The 16,245-nt window shown below is 40.9% G+C and overlaps 1 protein-coding gene across 1 annotated transcript in view; it reads right to left on the reverse strand.

Annotated features, from left to right (window-relative positions):
* LOC128742688 (netrin receptor unc-5-like) overlaps positions 1 to 16,245 on the reverse strand; it is a 297,884-nt gene that overhangs the window by 220,230 nt on the left and 61,409 nt on the right. The window lies entirely within an intron of this gene.

The following is a 16,245-nucleotide window of genomic DNA, read 5'->3' on the forward strand; positions in this document are numbered from 1 at the left end:
CATGATAAAACATTATTGTTGCCCTGGTGAAAATATGTTTTTGGAAACAATTTAACAAAATCAAGAACAAAACTACTGTTGGCCCGTTTCCTTAAGGGCCAAACAGAATGGTGCGTCAACGCGTTAGTCCGCATTATACTGACAGTTTTCTCATGGGTCAACTATTAAATTGACCACAACAAACACTGAAACCATCAAATTTTTAACGTTATAGGATTTTAACAGTTTGTTAATCGTGGCGTGTTAGCATAAAACAAACTAAACTCAAGTGAAATTGTAATTCGCCAAATTGAATCTGTTTTTGTGTATTTAGTGATGAACTAGGACAAGTGGCTTCTATCATAAACTGCAGCTGCATTCTTGGAAACACCATTCGTTGCCGTAGTAAATTTTGAAAGGGAATCGCCAAAACAATAATAAGAAGTCACATGTTATGTCCTGTCCTAGTATCTTACTTGCCATCCCAAGACATAGTCTAATGAACAAATTTTCTTCAATTTACTCGGATGAGGGCTACCTCTCTTCGATGTCTCGATTTCCTTCTAGTCTATCGATTTTACTCGTTGCCTCTCTGCTTGTTTTGTTTCTACCGGATAGCGAACGCCATCTTTGCAGGGTCCGCCATTTTCGCAAAATGCCCTGCCCACCGTATCCAACCAGCTTCTGCCCCCTTTTGAATGCTCGGTTCGCTATAGAGTGGTGCGAGTTCATGGCTCCAGTCTCCTGATATGCCGCCAGAGATTGCTTTTGTACCCGTCTTTCAAAAACTTCGAACACTCGCAGGAACTCCTCGAGCATTGTCCACGTACGTCTACGTCTCGTAGAGAACAACGCGTCATGTAGAGGGTACACTTTGTACGGGGGCTTATTCTGCTCGACCGCAATTGCTCATGAAGACCATAGTAAGCACGACCCCTGCTGAAAATACGCCTCCGAATCTCACGGCCAATAATATCCATATCATCGGTAGAGCAGGCGAATTGGTTGGATTTGTTGAAAATCGTGCCCCTCGTGTTGATATCCGTTCGATTCATAATATTTTGTAGCGCTATGTTGAACATCAGGCATAAGGGACCATCACCTTGACGTAGCCTTCTGTGTGATTCGAATGAACTCGACAATCAATCCGAAATCCGGACACAGCATTGTGTACCATCCATCGCAGTTTGAATCAGTTTGATGAGTTTCCTGGGGAAGTTGTTCTCGTCTATGAATAATTTGCATAACTCTTTTCGGTTGATGGTATCAAATGCAGCTTTGAAGTCAAGAAATAAATGGTGCGTGTGAATCCTTTATTCATCTCTACTAGCGCAGTTGTTGTAAACTAGTTGTGGTAACCGATTAATGACTAATTTCAGTCCTAAATAGGTTGCAGCAACCAGAAATGACAAAAGTGTGCTACTTGGGATGATCCTTTTGGAGCATTTGCTGCAGCATAAATATTTGATCCGTTGTTGAGCATCCTTCAACGAAGCCGACTCAATAAATTCCCACGAATCTGTTTGCCATTGGTGATAGCCGGTGGAAAATGATTTCGACAGCACTTTGTAGGTGGCATTGAGAACGGTGATCGCTCGATAGTTCTCACAGCCCAACTTGTCGCCCTTGTTGCAGATCGGGCAGATAACCCCGTCTTTCCACTATTCCGGTAGCTGTTACGAATCCCCAATTCTAACGATTAGCCAATGCATACAAACGGCCAGTTTTTCTGGTCCAATTTTAATAAGCTCCGCATCGATACCATCTTTCCTAGTCGATTTATTCTTTAGTTGCATGAGCTAAAGCTGCAGCTGCATCCTTAACTTCGCCTATCGTTGGGGTTGGCAACTCTGCTCCGTTGGTCGCACCGTCGAAATTGTTTTTCACGCCGCAAAGGTTATCCGCCTGGGCGCTATTTAGGCGCCTTTCGGTTACCACACGAACGTCCGTCAAAATACAGGCATTCTTATCCTGACACATTTCGGCTCGTGACATAAAACCTTTGCGGGATCTGCTTTCTGGTGGAACTTTCGCGTTTCCTGAGAACGATGCAGCAGCTCTAACTCGGTGGTGCATATCGACATTTACGGATCTTTAGTAACGTTTGGTATCATAAAAATTTTTACCGAAGGTTCGGTGGATTTTGGTAAAATTTTACCGAATTCGGTACTTTTTTTAAAGGGTGTATTTCTGCTCTTGCTGCCTGGAAGAGCGCTTTTTCTTCCGGAGGCTGTGGTTTCGCTGCATTTCCTTCTGTTTGTGCCTTTCTATGTTTTGACGTGTGGCACTGCGCATCCCGGCCGCCTGCATAGCGTTTTTCTCATCCATCGCCTACATTCATCGTCGAACCAATACCTCCGTTCATTCCGTGCCACATACTGTATGAAGCTCTCCGCTACACTGCTAATGGCTGTTTTAATGGTGTCAAAATACATCCAAAAACTCAAATAAACGGGTCCCTCACACCCCCACGGACGATAACCGTTGATGGCGACGAAATAAAAGTGGTAGATGAGTTCGAGTATTTGGGATTGCTGGTGATCGCGGACATCTACGGTAGTAAAGAGATCCAGCGGCGCATTTAAACAGGAAATCGGGCTTACTTTTTTCTTGTCAAAACGCTACGATCAAGAAGCAAACGCCGTCATACGAAACAAACAATGTACAAAATCCTCATGAGACCTATAATTCTTTATGGATTTGAACCAAACATACAGCTTTCCTCCAAACAACACGGTTTTAAATAAGAAGATCCCCAATACACCTTATTTTCTATCACTGCTCCATACTATTCCAACTACAACTGTAAGCAAAAAGCGACAAATGCATGTCATTTATATATGACATTTTGTATGAATGGTCGGCTGACATACGAAAATGTTTGCTTATTATCATGTACGTATTCGGGCTAGTCTCGACACGTGCAAGAGATAGGCACTATCGATACAGAAACAGTACAAAGCGATGGTATTGGTTAGAGTCTGATATGGCATTGCAAAGTGGTAAATGTAAAGAAAAAATGTAACCGTTTCGGTCCCTGGCAGTCGCACAAACTTCTCAGGGGCTACAGGGTGTTACCAGAGACCAATGACAAATTTTCCTCTTAATATTCGTTCTGAACTCAATCGATGAACATAAACTCAAACCGAAGTTCAACAGCTGGTTTCTAGGTTCTTCCGTATACTGCTGCTATACTCACTCCTCACTCAAAAGCTCTCTGAACTGAAGGATAGAATTTGTGCCACTTGCGGATTATATTTCACATCTAAGGTAATGTTGAATGATTGCAAAAAATACACAAAATCATAAAATTCGTCAAAATCCACGAATCCTTGACTTATTTTGCAAGCTCGAAAATTTCCGTTCTTTTATTTGTCGAAGTTCATTTTTGTTATTTGATGAATTGTTTATATTGTTAGCTTGAAATAAAAAGGTCAAAATTTGCGTGACGTACTAAATGGATGTCGCCTAAAATTATCACCTACTATCACAGAACAGAAGTCGAAGTCCGAACGATTCGGCGATCAAAACAGGTAACAGAGTCCTTTTTGTTTTTCTTTGGGAAGGTTTTTGCATAGAAGCGAATAACAGCAATATAAGCAGAACGCTCGCTGCCAATCGCATCACAGCTTTCCCATGTTTTCGTGTGCATTCGTATGCGTTCGTGTGTTTTCGTGGAAAAAAGTGACTCGCTACCGCCAGGTTCGCTAGTATCTGTAGAAAGAAGGATGTACGTTAGAGTGTCGCAAAATAGCACTATGTCAGAAAATCCGGGAGCTCACCCCTCAAATGATAGCTTAGGGTGTCACAATAAAACTTTTATATGACGTCAACATTGGTTGCCGCGATTTAGGGGTCGCACATTTGAGTTTTATGAAAAAATGGCATTTTTCAGGAGTAAATTCAAAATAATATTTTTAGAAATGTTATAATAGATGAAACAAGCTACCTAACTATTTTTTTCACAATCATTGGGATCTCATACATTCATAAAAAAATTATGGTGGCATGTCTGGAGTCATATTTGGTTGCAAAAATTTATGGAATTTGTCAAAAATTTAAAATTTTCGAAATTTCATTTAAATAAACGTCAAAACAGGGTATCGAACACTATCTTAGAGTAACGTACCTATACTGTATAGATGGGAAATTTTATGACGAACAACTTTGCCGAAGAAAGTATAAACGTATCTTCAAATCTCGCTGAGGTATTCACGTTTTTCTGAAGGCGGAACCAAACATATTTTCGTAATTTTCAAATTTTAGTAGTTCCACGTCAAAAAGGTAAATGATAAAACTTGAAGTATGTCTTTCAAACGTTACCTACGTGTTGGATAGGAAGAAATATGCACCTTCCACAGAATTTGGCACCATTTAGGCTCAAGAATCACTTTAAAAAAGGGCGTATTTATTTTAATAGGTACTATGTTTGAAAAATTGTATCTCTCGAAACTAGGGTTGCTGCAAAATGATGCCTAAGCGTGAGTTGTAGAAAATTGATTTTTCAAACTGAAAAAATAAACACTGAAATTTTTTTTGACCCTTTTTGTACTATCAGTAGATGGTAGAATCAGCAAGGTGTATTCAGGCAAATATTAATTCTAGTTGCTAACATGGTAATATAACGCGGATAACATATGAAAACGGCACGTTTATAATAAAAATATAAAATATTTTAAACTTTTTTTTAAATATCCTAAATACGGCTGCATTTAGAAGCTAATTACAACACAAGTGAGCGTGAACGTTTAGAAGCTAATTACGACAACACGTGTTGTCAAGCACATATGAAGTTGTTCTAAAATTCAAATTACATATATGTATAACAAGAAATATAAGAATAGTAATAAGAAATATAATAAAAATCTTAGGTTACAAAATATTCATAAAAGTCGTTGTTCTACAAAATCCTTTGATAAATGTTGCTCCATTTCAGAAAAAGTCTCAAAATGTATCAAATCACCACTATTTTTCCAAAAATAAATCGAGGTTACCATTTCCTGAATATTTTAATTTTACATTTTTTCCTGACTTTGGAGCATAGTGAATTTTTTTTCAGTCTTTATTTTTTCATGTTTAAAATTCATTTTTCAAAAACTCACGCTTAGGCTTCATTATGGAGCAAACCTAGTTTCAGGAGATACAATTTCTCAAACATAGCACCTATTAAAATAAATACGCCCTTTTTAGAAGTGATACTTGAGCCTAAATGGTGCCAAATTTTTTGGAAGGTGCATGTTTCCTCTTATCAAAAACGTAAGTGACGTTTAGAGTAAACAGTTCAAGTTTTTTCATTTACCTCTTGCACCTGAAACTGCTAAAATTTGAAAATTACAGAAATGTGATTTGTTCCGCCTTCAGAAAACGGTGAATATCTCAGCGAGATTTAAAGATACATCCTTACTTTCTTCGACAAAGTTGTTCGTCATAAAATTTCCCATCTATACAGTATAGCTACGTTGCTCTAAGACACTGTTTGATACCCTGTTTTGACGTTTAATTAAATGAAATTTCGAAAATTTTAAATTTTTGCCAAATTCAATAAATTTTTGTAACCAAATATGACTCCAGACATGCCACCATAACTTTTTTATGGATGTATTAGGTCCCAATGATTGTGAAAAAAATAGTTAGGTACCTTGTTTCATCTATTATAACATTTCTAAAAATATTTTTTTGAATTTACTCCTGAAAAATGCCATTTTTCCATAAAACTCCAATGTGCGACCCCTAAATCGCGGAAACCAATGTTGACGTCATATAAAAGTTTTGTTGTGACACCCTAAGCTATCATTTGAGGGGTGAGCCCCCGGGTTTTCTGACATAGTGTTATTTTGGGACACTCTAATGTACGTGTTTGGATTTCTACTTCCACTTCTGTTCTGTGCTACTATGTTAGTATGTCCTTTAGTGGGTTACAGAACAACACAGAGCTGAGCCTGATTTAGTGTTTCAACAAGAAGAAACTCGCAAAAATGATAAGATGTTGGAACGCACTTTAGATTCAGACATTTGGGAAAATTGCACTTGAAGGAAGAAATTGTGACAAACTGGCAACGCTTGAATTAATCTCATTTTTGGCCAACCCGGTAACAGTGTGGCAGCTCCCATACAAATCGTACCTAAAACTGCTGGTTCAAGGTTCACGACAGATGTTTGAAAGCGACGTAAAAATCAAAAAGAGAGCTTTTGATGTTTTCTGGCAAAAATTCCTTGTGCACAACCAGTAAATATAAGAATTGAATTGGTTTATTATTTTTTAGTAGTGCATTTTACAAACTGACAACATTATGTCAAGTACCAAAACGTTTCCGTAGCAATGACAATAGCAGCAAATAACCGGTTCTTCTGTTATAATAAAATGCTCTATTTGGTTCTGTCATGTAACAGAGCGTTTTTTCTGTACTACTGAAAGAGTACTGTGTGGGTAAATACCAACAGCAACAATCTCTATTGCTTACTCTTCAACGATCTAACGGGAAAGACCAACTCTTCGCTCTTTGGGCGTTACAAAAGTCTCAGAGCTAGAATGTTGGAAAAGTTAAATATTGGTATAAATACTTCGCGTAGAGATTTATATACTCGTAGGGAATAGACTGCAACGAGGCCTAAAGATCTGTTGTTAAAGGCAATAAACACTTTGATTTTTTTTATAACTTCTATTTTGTATTGCTCTATTAACGACAAAACCGATCCGGCAATCATGACAGAGCATTTCATTTTGAATTGCGTAGTGGACAACTTTCAATGAAATTCGCAATATTTAAATACTATAGAGCAGACAACTCGTAAACAAGAGTGACAATCTTGTTAAATCAATACGGCTTTTTATCTTGTAAACCCACCAAGAATTCAAACAGTTTTGCCAAAAACATGAAACAATGCTGAATTAAAATACGCACTTTTCGAATCGTTGGCCAGACAGCTTTCTGCGTTCACATTTAACATAACAAAAGTGAACATTTCCTTTAGAAATCGATGGTGCGTCAATTTTGGTCGGTACGTAAAAACGATCGTCGTGACATTTTTGACACTGGCGGGTGTTATGGGAAACTGTTAATAACTGTCACTTTGTTACGGGGTAGTTTTTGGCAAACAACTAATTTTTTTTTACGGGGTCGCACTGGCATTTTCCGTTTTTTAGTGTCAAATATAATATTTGTGTTCGGAATGTTCACATTAAATTAACAAATAATACCGTCCATTTCTCTGGAATAATTAAACTCGGTTATTATCGGTTAGTTTAGCAGTCTTTGAATAGTTTTTTGGCACAAAAAGATAAAAACCAACTGTTTTACGAGTTACCAGCACGGAACATTAAAAAAACACTGCTCTTTTATTTCTACCTGTGATGCTTAAAAAGGCATTTAAGAAGCAAACCACAAAGCCATGACTCAGGCCTACACGGTTGTTTTTTGCCGGTTTGTTATGTCCATCATAACTGATCATAAAATATATTTTAATTAAGTTTCAAGAGCCTTATCACTCGGAATATATGTATGTGCCGGAATGGTAGAACGAGAGACGGAGGCGGCGAAAGGATGAAATGTTTTGATTATTATACTGCATCGGATGCGCCAGACGCCCCAATCCAAAGCACCGAAGGCACTGGGGCATTACATTTCGAACATCGCACCATCTCGACAGACGCCAGTACTCACATATATTTCGGAAACCGCCGCGCCGTGGTGCATGCGATCTGACTTCAAAAGATTAAAGCCGGCACCATTTGGGACCTGTTGCTGCTGCTGCCATCGCTGCGAGGAAGGTTTTTTTCCTCTTTCATTCATGTCTTGAAGATTTCCAATTCTTTCTCGTTGTGGTGCTTCCGAATTGAAATTGCATCCCCGCAGCCGGCTGACGCCCTCCGGCATGTGGTACCTTCGGGTAGTCAGTCGCCCTTCGCAATAAAACTTTAAAGCCACTTGGAATGGGACTTGAGCAATCGAGCTGGTGCTGCTGCTGTTCGGGAACGACTGCGTCGGTTGCTGGGAAAGCAGTACTGTCTCGTATCGAAGATTAAAAAGGGAAGTCAGGATTAAGAAGAAAGACTCTTTTGAGTAATTTTTACACAAAAGCCTTCGAGTGATACCGTCCAATGCAATGACGGCTGGAAAGGAAACAGACGAAGTGGAAATGAACAGACAGAGAAGTTTTTTTTATGAACTGTGTGAGCCGACTTTGTGGAGTAAAGAACGATAAGAGCTTAAATCCCTCTCTACTTTTCGGCTTACGGGAAATATCAGTAGAAATGTCGTAAACATGTGCACGCCAAGAACCACTTTACACACTGGAAAGGCAAAAGAAATGCTAGTGGCAAATGTCAGAACGGAGCGCTGGTGGAAATTATCATTTTCATTTACATGTATTTAATGCCTTTGGAAGGTGTCATCAAATAGGGTTTATCTCGCTTCATTTAGCTACTAAGTACCTCATGTCATGTATGTATTTGAGAACCATGCAGGAACCCCTCAAAACACACTGGTTGCTTTAAGTAAAGAATGCTGCTACACTTTTAAGATAATGTTAAAACAGGAGTAAATAAACATAGTTAAATTCATCTTGAGTGGTCTAATTTGTATATTATAAATTTACGCGATATCACCGTGAAACTTTTCAAATGTTCCGCCACAGGAGCCAGAAAAAAAACTTGTGAACTCGGATTAACTCCAACTCCATCTATGAATGGGTTCGGCTAAGCATCGCTGTTTACACTTGTTCAACGGAACATAATTTGTTGGTTTACGGTATTTCGAAAAGAGCTCCTGCAGTGCCAAGCTATCACTTATCAACATTCACTCGGGTCGGCTCATTCATACCCCCTGCGAATACTAAATCTCACGTCTACGTGATGGGTTTTGTTTTCAATTTTGCTACTCCGATGGTGAAAGAAAATATTTTTTTCCTCATTTCTAGGGGCTCCAAGCGAACTGTTGTTCTAGCTTGCACTTCCGTCATAGCGTTCCCGTAGATTGCACAATTTTAATTGGAGATTAGTTTCATGAGATAATTTTAACTGACAAGCATTTAACACAGTCGGACGCTCCGGAGCGTACTTATCTGCATGCGAACGCTTGCCGGTCGGTGGAACGAACGGCAGGAACGGCGCTTAAATGGACATAATTCTTTTCAAATCAGCCAGACTGGCGTGCGGTCCGGCTGGCCGGTTGGCCCTTAATCAGCGACAAAAGCGGGATGGATGTCATAAAACTCCAGACTGGCAAAGGTTTCTTGACAGGTAATAGCCACGAGCCAAGAGAAACGTTCCGGCAGCGTTTTTGTACCAGTAAGCGGGAAATGTACACCGTGGCACTGGCTGTGATTTTGGGGCCTTTTGTGCTGAGTACAAATTTTTTTTCTATCTGTTGTTTTACGAGTCATTATTTAAACCCGGGCTGGCTTAATGATTTTCATGGGAAAATAAAGTTGCATAAGTTATTTGCGATGGTAGCTACAAACTTGAAGATGGAAATTGGTTTAATTTATGACTTCCTAACACTACGGTTTAAGAAAGTTCACGGGAACGGATTAGTGTTTTATTTGGACGTGACATTTAATTTGACGAAACGATTGTTTACTTTAGATAAAATTTATTCATGAAGCTGAAACAATTAAATATGAGAGACTATGACTGGCATTAACATTTTTACATGTATGCTGAAGAAATTGCTTAGCATTAGTGTTGCATGAGGTCGAACTGAAAAGGTTGGAATATTCGGAGGAATAGTTGACAGGTTTTCAGAAAGCAGCAAGGAAGTTCTCAAGCAAGTTGAAAAGGAATAAATCAATTTACGCTTGAGCAATGTTCTGGAATATTAAAAAATTATTTCCAAGAATAGTGCTGTGCTATAGCCCAAACAGTGTAAATTTTGTATAGAAATTTAAGCTGAATTCAAGCTAACCGGAATTTTCACAATCGATTACAACTTAACATTAATTGCTTGAGGAGCAGCATAAAAAACACGCAATTTTTCAGAAGCGAAACAGCCGCTATAAAAACGATGAAATCTATAAAAGCTGTAAACCTATAAAATCTATAAAATCTATGATATCTATAAAATCTATAAAATCTATAAAATCTATAAAATCTATAAAATCTATAAAATCTATAAAATCTATAAAATCTATAAAATCCGTAAAATCTATAAAATCTATAAAATCTATAAAATCTATAAAATCTATAAAATCTATAAAATCTATAAAATCTATGAAATCTATAAAATCTATAAAATATATAAAATATATAAAATCTATAAAATCTATAAAATCTATAAAATCTATAAAATCTATAAAATCTATAAAATCTATAAAATCTATAAAATCTATAAAATCTATAAAATCTATAAAATCTGTAAAAGCTATAAAATCTATAAAATCTATAAAATCTATAAAATCTATACAATCTATAAAATCTATAAAAACTATTAAATCTATTAAATCTATAAAATCTATAAAATCTATAAAATCTATAAAATCTATAAAATCTATTAAATCTATAAAATCTATAAAATCTATAAAATCTATAAAATCTATAAAATCCATAAAGATAAAATTTGCAAAATATATAATCTATAAAATCTACTGTATCTAAAAAATTTAAAATCTATAAAATTCATACAATCTAAAAAACCTAAAGGAACTATAAAATCTATTAAATCTATTAAATTTATGAAATCTATAAAATCTTTAAAATCTGAAGTCTTAAAATCTGAAAAATGTTGGTGAAGTTTGTTGATTTCGTACCACAGCAAAACTTCAAGAAAGTTAAGTTACAGAAAAATTTGTTCTTCGGAAATGTGAAGGAATTGAGGTTCTCATAGGTTTCATGGGGTTAGAACCACGTATCGTGAAAAAGATGTCAAATACATCGAAACGTCGGGCATAGAAAAAATAAAGTGTCGTTTTGCTTTGCCAATTGACTGTCCAGCCGAAAAAAACCAAATTCGTGAATCTTCAACAGTCGATAGCTCCAAGTTTATATTTGGTCTTCGACGCATTTATTTTTCGCCCGATCCTTCTAGAGTTCGCTTATAATCTGGCCTAGATTGCTTCCACCATTGCAAAGTTGCTGGTTATGATATCTTAGTCATCTAAGAAGCCTAGGAAATGGTTACCTTTGGTGAAATCGTCGGATCACACCCTCAAGAGCAATGTTGAGTAGCATGCGGAACAAGTCGTTGCCTTGTCTCAATCCTCGCCGCATCTCTAAGGGACTCGAGAGTGTCCTCAAGATGTGCACGAAACACATCGGTCTAATGTCGCGGTAGTTTGTCTGAGATATCGTCTTCGTGCCATAGCTTGTTTCGAAAGACTGTATCGAATGCTGCTTTGAAGTCGTACTCTCGTAGAGGCGCGAGCTCCCGTGAAGTTTGCCTGATAATTTCCCACAAAACCTTGTGCTATAGACAGTCGGCATAACAGGATATGAAAGAGGGGTATCTTTCAAACCTCGTTTACCAGCGTTATGTCGCGATAGTTGTAGCAGTTGTAGATGGGACAAACAACTCCTTCCATCCATTTCCCCGGTAGCTTTTTCTCCTCCCAAATCTTGGAAATAATCCAGTGTATAGCCGTTGTCAGCGTTTCTTGACCTACTTACAAAGTAGACCAGTAGTACTTTGTTACTACTTTGTAGGTCATCAACAATCCGATTTCTCGTTTGACTTCTTGGAGATCAAGTGCTGGGACATTACTATCTTCTGTTGGTACTCATAGTGTAACTTCCGTTTCGACTCTGTCTGCGAATTCACTATTGAGGTATTCATCGAAAAACAACTGTGCCAAACGATCTTTCGGTTGTGTGATAATTTGGTGGAACATTTCGATAATATGCACAGTTACCTAGATAACCAATAAGCATTAAGGGAATTTCTCACTTAGGACCGCTTAGCCGAGCTTATTCTGCCCCAATCGTCTTTGCGAGTTAAAGCACCTAACTAACACCTAATTCACCCAATCTTTGCCCGTATTTATTGGCAAATTGCGGGCTATCTATGTTCAGCCGAGGAGGACGGTTTTGACGGGTCTGGTATTGAGCGCACATATACTGCTACCCTGAGATTGTCAGAGACAATACCCCATAGGGAACGTACGTTCATGATGTTAGAGAAGAACCGATCATCTATGAAAATGTGGTCAATCTGGTTCATTGGGTGTTGGTCAGGTGATATCCAGGTAGCTTTGTGGATATCTTTGCATGGAAAGAAGGTGCTTCGGATCACTAGCCATCAGAAAACTGCATAGTTGATGTCGTATAGTCCGATCCGTATTTGCATGAATGCTCCTAGAACTTATTATTTAGCCAGGTTACCCTACTAGGGCCATGCTATCGACTAGCGTGATGGAACTACCATCTTAGCTTTAGTGCCGAGACCTCGGTTTCCCTAGCCCTAGCCCTAGCCCTAGCCCTAGCCCTAGCCCTAGCCCTAGCCCTAGCCCTAGCCCTAGCCCTAGCCCTAGCCCTAGCTCTAGCCCTAGCCCTAGCCCTAGGGCTAGCCCTAGCCCTAGCCCTAGGGCTAGCCCTAGCCCTAGCCCTAGCCCTAGCCCTAGCCCTAGCCCGAGCCCTAGCCCGAGCCCTAGCCCTAGCCCTAGCCCTAGCCCTAGCCCTAGCCCTAGCCCTAGCCCTAGCCCTAGGGCTAGCCCTAGCCCTAGCCCTAGCCCTAGCCCTAGCCCTAGCCCTAGCCCTAGCCCTAGCCCTAGCCCTAGCCCTAGCCCTAGCCCTAGCCCTAGCCCTAGCCCTAGCCCTAGCCCTAGCCCTAGCCCTAGCCCTAGCCCTAGCCCTAGCCCTAGCCCTAGCCCTAGCCCTAGCCCTAGCCCTAGCCCTAGCCCTAGCCCTAGCCCTAGCCCTAGCCCTAGCCCTAGCCCTAGCCCTAGCCCTAGGGCTAGCCCTAGCCCTAGCCCTAGCCCTAGCCCTAGCCCTAGCCCTAGCCCTAGCCCTAGCCCTAGCCCTAGCCCTAGCCCTAGCCCTAGCCCTAGCCCTAGCCCTAGCCCTAGCCCTAGCCCTAGCCCTAGCCCTAGCCCTAGCCCTAGCCCTAGCCCTAGCCCTAGCCCTAGCCCTAGCCCTAGCCCTAGCCCTAGCCCTAGCCCTAGCCCTAGCCCTAGCCCTAGCCCTAGCCCTAGCCCTAGCCCTAGCCCTAGCCCTAGCCCTAGCCCTAGCCCTAGCCCTAGCCCTAGCCCTAGCCCTAGCCCTAGCCCTAGCCCTAGCCCTAGCCCTAGCCCTAGCCCTAGCCCTAGCCCTAGCCCTAGCCCTAGCCCTAGCCCTAGCCCTAGCCCTAGCCCTAGCCCTAGCCCTAGCCCTAGCCCTAGCCCTAGCCCTAGCCCTAGCCCTAGCCCTAGCCCTAGCCCTAGCCCTAGCCCTAGCCCTAGCCCTAGCCCTAGCCCTAGCCCTAGCCCTAGCCCTAGCCCTAGCCCTAGCCCTAGCCCTAGCCCTAGCCCTAGCCCTAGCCCTAGCCCTAGCCCTAGCCCTAGCCCTAGCCCTAGCCCTAGCCCTAGCCCTAGCCCTAGCCCTAGCCCTAGCCCTAGCCCTAGCCCTAGCCCTAGCCCTAGCCCTAGCCCTAGCCCTAGCCCTAGCCCTAGCCCTAGCCCTAGCCCTAGCCCTAGCCCTAGCCCTAGCCCTAGCCCTAGCCCTAGCCCTAGCCCTAGCCCTAGCCCTAGCCCTAGCCCTAGCCCTAGCCCTAGCCCTAGCCCTAGCCCTAGCCCTAGCCCTAGCCCTAGCCCTAGCCCTAGCCCTAGCCCTAGCCCTAGCCCTAGCCCTAGCCCTAGCCCTAGCCCTAGCCCTAGCCCTAGCCCTAGCCCTAGCCCTAGCCCTAGCCCTAGCCCTAGCCCTAGCCCTAGCCCTAGCCCTAGCCCTAGCCCTAGCCCTAGCCCTAGCCCTAGCCCTAGCCCTAGCCCTAGCCCTAGCCCTAGCCCTAGCCCTAGCCCTAGCCCTAGCCCTAGCCCTAGCCCTAGCCCTAGCCCTAGCCCTAGCCCTAGCCCTAGCCCTAGCCCTAGCCCTAGCCCTAGCCCTAGCCCTAGCCCTAGCCCTAGCCCTAGCCCTAGCCCTAGCCCTAGCCCTAGCCCTAGCCCTAGCCCTAGCCCTAGCCCTAGCCCTAGCCCTAGCCCTAGCCCTAGCCCTAGCCCTAGCCCTAGCCCTAGCCCTAGCCCTAGCCCTAGCCCTAGCCCTAGCCCTAGCCCTAGCCCTAGCCCTAGCCCTAGCCCTAGAAATCATGATTACCAAAATACCATTCTAATTAACTTCTCTGAAGGATTTATTTTCAGTTTAACAATAGTTCAATAGTTTCCACTAAAATAAATTTGATTACAATTAATGCAATTTGATTTTTTTTAGGTAACGTAGCTATTTCCGTCTCCTTAGTGTTAACTTGTTTTTTTTTGGTTGCGGAGTTTTAACCGCCGAACGGTCATTCGCCACAAGTTAACCTGATTGTATTTAACGAAATGCAATAAATTCCTTTATTATAAAAACACTTGAATCTTTATTCCATCACTGTTTTGTTGAGACAGCTAAACAGCAAACTCGACATCTGAGCGAATCTGAGAAAGTGAAGAAAACCGGAAACGTCAACGGGAAAAGTTATGGCCCGTTGCATGGAATTACTTTCGTCTAGTTTAGCTTTGAAATTGGAATAATCATCTGCGATATTATTGGTACATTTGAAAGATGAAATTAAAGGAAAACGCTCCAAGTGATGAAAAAATTACTTCAACACTAGTACGATTCTTTGGTCTTCGATTACAATTGAAAACATTCAGTAAAATGCATTGTAAAGTTCCTGTATGGTTTGGAAGATTTGAAAGGATATAAAATTATTGCACTTTTATGTTGACTACAACATAATAAGAAGTGTAATTGGAATTACTGTTCCTTACAGGGCAAAAATATTAAATTTCATCCTTTCTGAATACTTACGCTCAACTTATTTTATCTCCCAGGTTATTTTAATGCATTCAGTTCAATTGCCTCGACGACGTGCTATTTTTTTAGGTTTTTTTGTTAATAATTATAAGTGACAATAGTAATAATCTTTTTCTGAATTGATGAACGATTTATAAAAGAAATATGATTGTAATTACAAGAGGTGTCTTTAAAGTTAGGTTTTCTCTCGTAGTCAAAGAGGAGCTCTTTGTAAGTCGTTTAGCTTCATAATGTGAAGCAATCACAAATGCAATTCAATAGCAATTGATGTACAACAATTGTTGTCCATAAATGAAGCGCAACGGCCGGCTATAATACGCAATGCGTAGATAGATGCATTAATAATGAAAGAAAAGTTTTCTCATGATTATACGAAGTTTTCCCGCAAGCAATTGAGAATTGTATAATCTTGTTAGAAAGACGCAGATGGATGTTTAGTTACTCCAAATCAGTGTAAAAGTATTACTGAACAAATAGTTAGTTTCGGCTGTTAAAACAAATAACAAAAATTAAAATAAGTATGGGTCTTAGATATGGACGTAGTCTCTGAATCACGAAAATTCAAAATGAAAATACGAAAAACACATTGACTCTTTCTGTGGGATACCCAGATGCAGAGGCCAACTGAACACCGACAAAAATAATAAATAAAACTTCAAATATACTCTCTCAATCACTCTCTGTTTAACAATCTCGAAGGTAAAACACAAACAAGTTGGTACTGTGCAGCAGCACTCCTTCATCGGGTGCGTTCGGGCAGATCAGTACAAGATCAAAGTGAAGCATTCCATCCAACCTCAGCATGCAGAAGCACAATAAATCGAGTGCTTTTTGACAAACCCCATAAACTATACGTACCGACTGCATGCCGACTTGCAGTTCGGATGGAATGATAGACTCTACTACTATACCTACTACTCACACTCACTTCATCACAATGTGAGATGCGCACGGTTCACAAGGCGGTGCGCGCCGCAGGCACTTGAAAATGCATTAACTTTTCAAGAAAACAGCATCATTTACACAAAAGAGAACCTCATTTAGTGGCGATGATGGGCGCTGGCTGTACAGTGTTTCCAACGGAGATAAACTCCGACGTCCGACTGTGGACCGATTTCAGCTAAATGAGAAATAAATTTCCTTGCCTTTTGGCTGCCTTTCATCGAAAAGCATCCCTTTGGCAGATGGATGTTTCTGGACTTGTGGAAAATTACTACTACCGTTCTGTAGGACGGTTATTGGATTGAGCGATGCTGAGCATTGGTAAGTACGTCTTTAAAGGGTTTCCCACTCACAAAAGTAACATTAGGAAAGTTTCTGGTCAGCTCACACAAAAGAGCACATAAGGAAAC

This window comes from Sabethes cyaneus, chromosome 3, assembly GCF_943734655.1.
Source record: "Sabethes cyaneus chromosome 3, idSabCyanKW18_F2, whole genome shotgun sequence".
NCBI lineage: Eukaryota > Metazoa > Arthropoda > Insecta > Diptera > Culicidae > Sabethes > Sabethes cyaneus.